Source organism: Lepidochelys olivacea, assembly GCF_965140295.1.
Source record: "Lepidochelys olivacea isolate rLepOli2 genome assembly, chromosome: 26".
Classification (NCBI taxonomy): domain Eukaryota; kingdom Metazoa; phylum Chordata; order Testudines; family Cheloniidae; genus Lepidochelys; species Lepidochelys olivacea.
The window spans coordinates 11,130,916-11,138,720 of record NC_140436.1 but is presented as its reverse complement, the minus strand read 5'-3'; positions in this window follow the sequence as shown (position 1 = coordinate 11,138,720).

Sequence of the window (7,805 nt, the reverse complement as noted above, 5' to 3'; positions counted from 1 at the left end):
AGCACTAAAGGACGCCCCCCTCCCTAAATTCAGGGGCATGCACTCAGTCTAGCATTCACAATTAAATGGAGACTCTTACAACTGGGGTTCACCTATCTAGCCATTCCGCTCAGAGCATCTATTCCTTCCATTTACAGAATCTATCTCAGATTCAGAACGTAAGTGCTGCCCTACTGTGACCAGTATCCTATCTTAGGGGAGTGATTCCCCCTGTCTTCCCCTCCAGCTTCTGGCAGTCAGAGGTTTAGGGACACCCACAGAATGGGATTACATCCTTGAACATCTTGGCTAATAGCCATTGATGGACCAAGCCTCCATGAATTTATCTAGTAATCCTTTTTGAACCCAGTTATACTTCTAGGCATCACAACATCCCATGTCACTCAGTTCCACGGGTTAATTGCATTTTGTGCATTCCTATTTTTTGTATTAAATCTGCTTATTAATTTAATTGGGTGACCCCAGGGGTTTCTGTATGATTTAGGAGGAGAGGCTGAGGGAACTGGGCTTATTTAGTCTGCAGAAGAGAAGGGCCCGGGGGCACAAAAACCACTGCGAAACTCTGAAGTTGTGTTTTTTTAATTAATGTCTTGCTGAAAGGGATGAAAGCAACTCAAATCAGGCTCTTCATTTGGATTTTTAGTCTTGCAAAACCCCATACCAACTGAAAATTTCCCTCAATTTACTTTTAAAATTCACAGAAATTGTCACTTAAAACAAAAATCAACGTTTCCTCCCTGAAACGTTTTGCAGCCCGGGGACACTTAGCCAAAGTGAAACTGACTCCATTGCATTCTCTCCACTTGCAGAATGAAAAATAAACCAATGTGGTCGGAACAAATAAAAGGACATTATGGGCTTGATTCTCCACTGCTTTGCACATTCTGTAGTCACATGCGCCAGTTCAAAGTGGGTGTAAGTGTTACCAAATCAATGGTAGCGGTCTACACCCACTTTGTACCAATATAAATTACCTGCACCAGGTGCAAGTCAATGGAGAATCAGTCTCCAGACTACTTCTTTTTTGCGAATACAGACTAACACGGCTGTTACTCTGAAACCTGTCAGACTACTACTAACTTCTTGAGTGGGCGGTCTATGTGCATTTAATAAATGGAACTCGGAGATCGGCTTTTTTAATTCTGGAAACTGTGGATAAGTTAATTTTTTTCTGTCATGGGTTTCATTCGTCTATTTTTCACCTCATTCAAAAATCTTTGAATATTCTTCTCCTGCATGATCATCGGTCCAGCCCATCTCCTCCTCTATGATTGTCCATAGGCTCTCAAGTCCCATTTTCAAAAGTGACTTGCTCACTTAGGATCCTGACTCCCATGGTCTTTCAATGCAATGAATGCATTACATTGAAAGTTGATTGGACTCAGGCTCCTAAGTGTCCATGTCACTTTTGAAAATAGCACTTAAGAGCCTAAATGGTTTTGTACGCTACAAAAAAATAAAAAAAATCTCAAGACAGCAAGTCTCAGAGCCTGGGTCAGCTGACTCAGGCTTCTGCTATGGGACTAAAATGGCAGCATAGACATCCCTGCTCAGGTGGGAGCCCAAGTCTGAAACCCTGTGAGGTGTGTGGGTCTCCGAGCCAAGGCTCCAGCCCCAGCGAGAACATCTCACTGCTGGTTTTAGCTCCGTAGCAGGAGCCCGAGTCAGTTGACCCAGGCGCTGAGGCTCACTCCTGCGGGTTTTTATTTTTATTTTTTTGCAGTGCAGACGTATCCTAAGTCACTCCAGCGCTTTGGAAAATTGTTCTTAACGTACCTGAATGCAGCATGACCTTCCTTCTGTTACCTTTGTCCTGTCTCCTCCTAGGCTCTTCAGAGCTGTCTTTTTTTGGGGGGGGGGGTAGGGAGGGGCCTAGCACTTTTCTGGATGCAGTATAAATGATTCATTTATCAACGCAGCCAAGAAAGAACATAAAACTCTTGCAGTAACGTCTCACGTTCATCTGGCAAGACATCTCTCCACAGAAGTGGGTCCAATAAAAGGTATCACCACACCCACCTTTCTCTCTTCCACGGTAACTTCACGTGTAGTTCGAATTGTGCCAGAAAACCCGTTACAAAGATGCTGTCGGCAACTCTGCCCCCACCGAAGTGAGATGTTGTCTGCCCAGCTTTGCTCAGCTAACTATCGTAGACTGAGTCTCCAGCTGGAACAAGGGTTTTGCAACAGGTAGTATGCTATGGCTGGCCTGCGTTTTCAAGTGTCTGCTCTTTTTTTGGGGGGGGAGAGGGGGGGTTCTGAGTGTCCAAATTAAGGCTCTATTTGGTGCCTAATTTTCAGAGCTGCTGAGCACCCTTGCCTCTCATTGAAATTAACTGGAGATATGGGTGTTCAGCACCTTTCAAATCAGGCCTTGAGAGAAGTTGTCTCAATTGGAGTACCCAGAAGCTGAGACCCCCAAAGTAAGTGGACACTCTGGGAAAACTGAGGCCAAAAATATTGATCTCTCAACTTGTCATTGTCCAGGGACACCTTTCTGGGTCTCTGGTCCATCTAGAAAAAGCCAAAAGGGGAGAATTTTTTAAATGATGTGGAATTAATTTTTTAACTTCCCCAGCTTTTGATAAACTGAGTGTCATGATCATACATGGGTGCAAGAATAGATAGCTTACACTAATAAATATGGGCATGTCAAGATTGTCTGGAACGGAAGTAAGGTCTAGAATGAGGGAAATGGAGAACGTCACAACATAGAATCCTAGAAGCGTAGGACTGGAAGGGACCTCAATAGGTCACCTAGTCCGATCCCCTGCACTCAAGGCAGGACTACATAATAACTAGACTATTCTGGACAAGTGTTTGTCTAACCTGTTCTTTAAAACCTCTAATAATGGAGATTTCACAACCTCCCTAGGCAATTCGTTGCAATGCTTCACTTCCAATGCCACCCAGACAGTTAGGCATTAGAAAAAACTTCCTAACCAAAATCTCCCTCTCTGCAATTTAAGCCCATTGCTTCTTACTCTATCCTCAGAGGTGCAGGAGAACAATTTTTCACCCTCCTCCTTGTAGCAATCTTTTACGTACTGTGACAAAGGTCCTGCTCTACCTTGATGGGTCTTGCGCTTATTGGCGGATTTGCTCGCCTTGGAGCTTCACAGCAGCCCTCAGCTTGGCCATTTTTCTGAATTCACAGTCCAGGTCGACTCCTCCTGTGTCTGACCAGGAGTTGGGAGGATTTGTGGGGAACCCGGGCCCGCCCTCTACTCCAGGTTCCAGCCCAGGGCCCTGTGGAATGCAGCTGTCTAGAGTGCCTCCTGGACTACAACTCCCTGGGCTACTTCCCCATGGCCTCCTCCCAACACCTTCTTTATCCTCACCATAGGACCTTCCTCCTGGCGTCTGATAATGCTTGTACACCTCAGTCCTCCAGCAGTCCGCGTTCTCACTTTCAGCTCCTCCAGCTCCTCACACGCACACCACAAACTGAAGTGAGCTCCTTTTTAAAACCCAGGTGCCTGATTAGCCTGCCTTAATTGATTCTAGCAGCTTCTTGATTGGTTGCAGGTGTTCTAATCAGCCTCTAGATTGTCTCCAGAAGGTTCCTGATTGTTCTGGAACTTACCTGTTACCTTGCCTCGGGAAAAGGGACCTAGTTAGCCTGGGGCTAATATATCTGGGGCTATTACTCTCCTATAGCCATCTAGCCCGACCCTGTCACAGGACCTGAAAACTGTTATCGTAAGTCCACCAAGTCTTCTCTTCTGCAGACTGAACAAACCCAGTTTTGTCAATCTTTCCTCATCGGTCATGTTTTCCTGACCTGTAATCAATTCTGTTGCCGTCCTTGGACTTTCTCCAGTTTGTCCACATCTTTCTCGAAATGTGGAGCCCAGAACTGGACGCAGTACTCCAGTTAAGGCCTTATCATCACGGTTAACTTTTCCTTTCAAGCTGTCGTAGTCAATATTGTATATGTCTGCAATAACTATGGAACCTAAGATGAAAGAGAACATTCAGCTAGCGTTATAGGGGCCAGATCCTCCACTGGGGTAAATCAGCCTGGCTGCATTGACTTTAACGGAGCTGCCACCAGCTGAGGTTCTGGGTTCTTGTGTCTCAACTCCTCGTCATTCCTCCTTGTAAATGTGTGTTTCTTAATAATCCGGCACATGGGGCCTCCTTACTCCTCACAAACACCAACAAAAGTCGCAGCTGAATCAACATTGCTGAAACAGCATAATCCCACAGCACTGCTGGGTTTGTAACAGTCGCTTGAAATGGCTCCGGGGGATAATTCTGCTACCTCTGCAGTAGCTCCATTGAACTCCAAGGGCTATTCCCCGTCAGAGTAGTAGCTCTTGACATTGACAAGATGTGAGTTCTTGTTTCAGATGTGTGGGCCAAATTCTGACTCTTTGCCTTTTCCCCTCCCCTTAGCTGGAATAAGTGAGCTTGGAAAGGCTCTTTATAGCTTTTGATTATGTTCATTTATGGTTTTTAGGCTTCCTTAATTAAAACAGAAATAACTATGTGCATAAAAACTGGGCTCTGCGAAATGGCTAATAAACGGTCTATGGAATCTTCAGAGCTTTAAGACAAGTTCCAGCTGTGGGTTTTCATGGAATTATATATTCTAACTGCAACTACTCAGACAAAGTGTGCAGAACACTGAGCCTTTTAAAGGAGATGCTAATTAAAACCAGAAGAGTAAATCTTATACCTAACTATCTGAATCCTAAATTAGAATTTCTTTCCCAGGTCTCTGGGTAATTTAGTTAAAACTGAGCAAAACTTTTCAGCTGAAACTCTTTTGGGCGAAAAATTTCAGCTTCGCTGACACCAAAATCAATCAAACAGTTTGTTTTGTCACTTTTGAAATGAACTTCAATCTTTTTGATTTGAAACTACTTTGTTTCTCAACTTTAATTTTATTTTATAAAGATTAAAAAATGTTTTCAAATGGTTGAAATTGACTGGCTAAGCAGCAATTCTGCAGTAAAGGACCTGGGGATTACAGTGGATGAGAAGCTGGATATGAGTCAGCAGTGTGCCCTTGTTGCCAAGAAGGCTAACGGCATATTAGTAGGAGCATTGCCAGCAGATCAAGGGAAGTGATTATTCCCCTCTATTCAGCACTGGTGAGGCCACACCTGGAGTATTGCGTCCAGTTTTGGGCCCCCCACTACAGAAGGGATGTGGACAAATTGGAGAGAGTCCAGCGGAGGGCAATGAAAATGATCAGGGGGCAGGGGCACATTACAAGGAGAGGCTGAGGGTACTGGGCTTGTTTAGTCTGCAGAAGAGAAAAGCGAGGGGGGATTTGATAGCAGCCTTCAACTACCTGAAGGGGGTTTCCAAAAAGGATGGAGCTTGCCTAGTCTCAGTGGTGGCAGATGACAGAACAAGGTGCAATGGTCTCAAGTTGCAGTGGGGGAGGTCTAGGTTGGATATTAGGAAACACTGTTTCACTAGGAGGGGGGTGAAGCACTGGAATGGGTTGCCTAGGGAGGTGGTAGAATCTCCATCCTTAAAGGTTTTTAAGGCCTGGCTTGATGAAGCCCTGGCTGGGATGATTTAGATGGTGTTGGTCCTGCTTTGAACTGGGGATTGGACTAGATCACCTCCTTAGGTCTCTTCCAGCCCTAATCTTCTATGATTCTATGATTGTAGCAAAGGGTAAATAGCACTTCCCTATTCACTTTTCCCACACCATTCATGATTTTATAGACCTCTACCAAATCCCCCTGTAATTTTGTCTTTTCTAAGGTGAACAGCCCTAATCTTTTTACTCTCACCTTCTCTGGAAGCCATTCCAGATCTGTGATCATATTTGTTGTCCTTCTCTGAACCTTTTCAGTTCCACTCTATTCATTTTGAGATGAGGTGACCTGAACTGGACACATTATTCAAGAGGCAGGCACACCATGGATTTATATAGTAGCATTATGATATTATCTGTCTGATTTTCTATCCCTTTCCTTGTAGTTCCTAACATTCTGGTAGTCTTTTTGACCATTGCTGCTCACTGAGCGGAAGTTTTCAGAGAACTATCCACAATGACTCCAAGATACCTTTCTAAACAGCTACGTTAGAACCCATTATTATATATCTTTAGTCGGGATTATTTTTTCCAGTGTGCATTCCTTTGCACTGATTGTAAACTCTTTGGGGCCAGAGACCATCTTTTCGTTCAGTGTTTGTACAGCGCTTAGCCCAGTGGGCTCCTGGTCCACAAATTGGGCTCCTAGGGTGTTATCACTGTGCAAATAATAATTAAATAATCTAGCTAGCTATCATTTGTGTGTAGGGCATCTCCCCTTTGTATCTAAGGGGTACAGAATTAAAGAGCACAAATGCCCAGAACAAAAAGTTCATCCCCATGTTGTTTATTAGTATTTTCCCCTCTACTTAACAGTGTTGGGTCATTCCCTTTGCTCACAGTCCTCACTTTCAGGCCCTGTGTGCCGTGTGAGGAAGCTCACCAGGAAATCCTCAGGTTCTCCTTTCCAGCATGTGCAGTGGGCGGCCACACCTTGTTCATCTCTCTCCTGTGCAATCCGCCCTCTTGCAGGACGTTACCATGACTTCAAATTGGCAGCCTGAACTAAGGCAAGCTGTGTTTCAAAGAGCATGTCTGTACAGTTAGTTTATTATTGTTTCCATTGCAACCTGGGCTCCAGCAGTTTCTTTTCCAGCAGAGACTGAGCTCTTGTGCTATTCCTGAAGTTTAAAAAAATAAAGTTGCGTACTATTTCATTGGAGTGAAGAGGTTGTAGAGGGAAAATGATACACAGGGCACAAATACTCCATAGAAACACAGAGGCAAGGATCCCACTTACGACACTGATATCCTTCGTATCTAATCTAATCTATCTTTCAATTTATATGGACCCCAACTCTGCAGTATCTGAGACCATGCCCGGCTTACAATAGGGTTACAACTTGTCGTGTGAATGGGACCAACATGTGTTGTCATTAGCTGACATCCTGGCCCTACTGATTTCAAATGGCACTGACTTCAACAGGACCAAAGTGTTCACCCATCATGTCATGTAGCTAAGACAAAGCTTTGGATGTACAATGGATAGTGAGAACACTAGCCTCTTTGCAGAATTGGGCCCAAAGATCCCAGGGGGTGAAAAACAACAACAACAAATAATCCAATGGGCTGTATTTGACTTTCAAGTCCCTGGATGTAAATCTAGAGTAATTCCAGAACTGAGCCCAGTGCTCCTCCCCACCCCCAAGCCAGGCAGAATACCCATCTTCTTTGAGTATTTATACCAGTTGAGGATCTGACCCCCTGACTCCTGGGCACACACCCGGGAATACACTGACAATATATTCCAAGAGCAACCATTCCCTTCCGCACTGCAGCATTTCACTCCTGCTGTTTTCATTTCTCATTCTGATCGGCTTTATCGTATTCTCTGCTCACAAACACTTTTCTTCTTCCAAAGCCCCTTTGGACTACTCGCAGGGGTGCTGCCAATTCTTTCCTCCTTATGTTGCTGCTGCTGCTTATTATTTTTTTAGCACATGCCCTTTGGAAAGCTGCATCTGCTGTTTGCTTTCCAGCCCATGTATTTTGCAGCATTGGATGGCTCGGCCCTTTAAACCAACAGGGTTAGAAGCAATAATTATTTCATGTTGACATATGTTATTCATCTTTTCATGTTATTCAGCTTCTGAAAATGCTGTGTAGTTCCTGCCATCCATACTCTGTCTAATGGAACTTGGCCCCCCTGCCAGGGACAGATTCCAGCTTGGGAGGTTGATTGGTTAACATTTGGGAAGCACTTTGAAGATGGAAAGTGTTTTTAGAATGTGCAAGGGTGCCC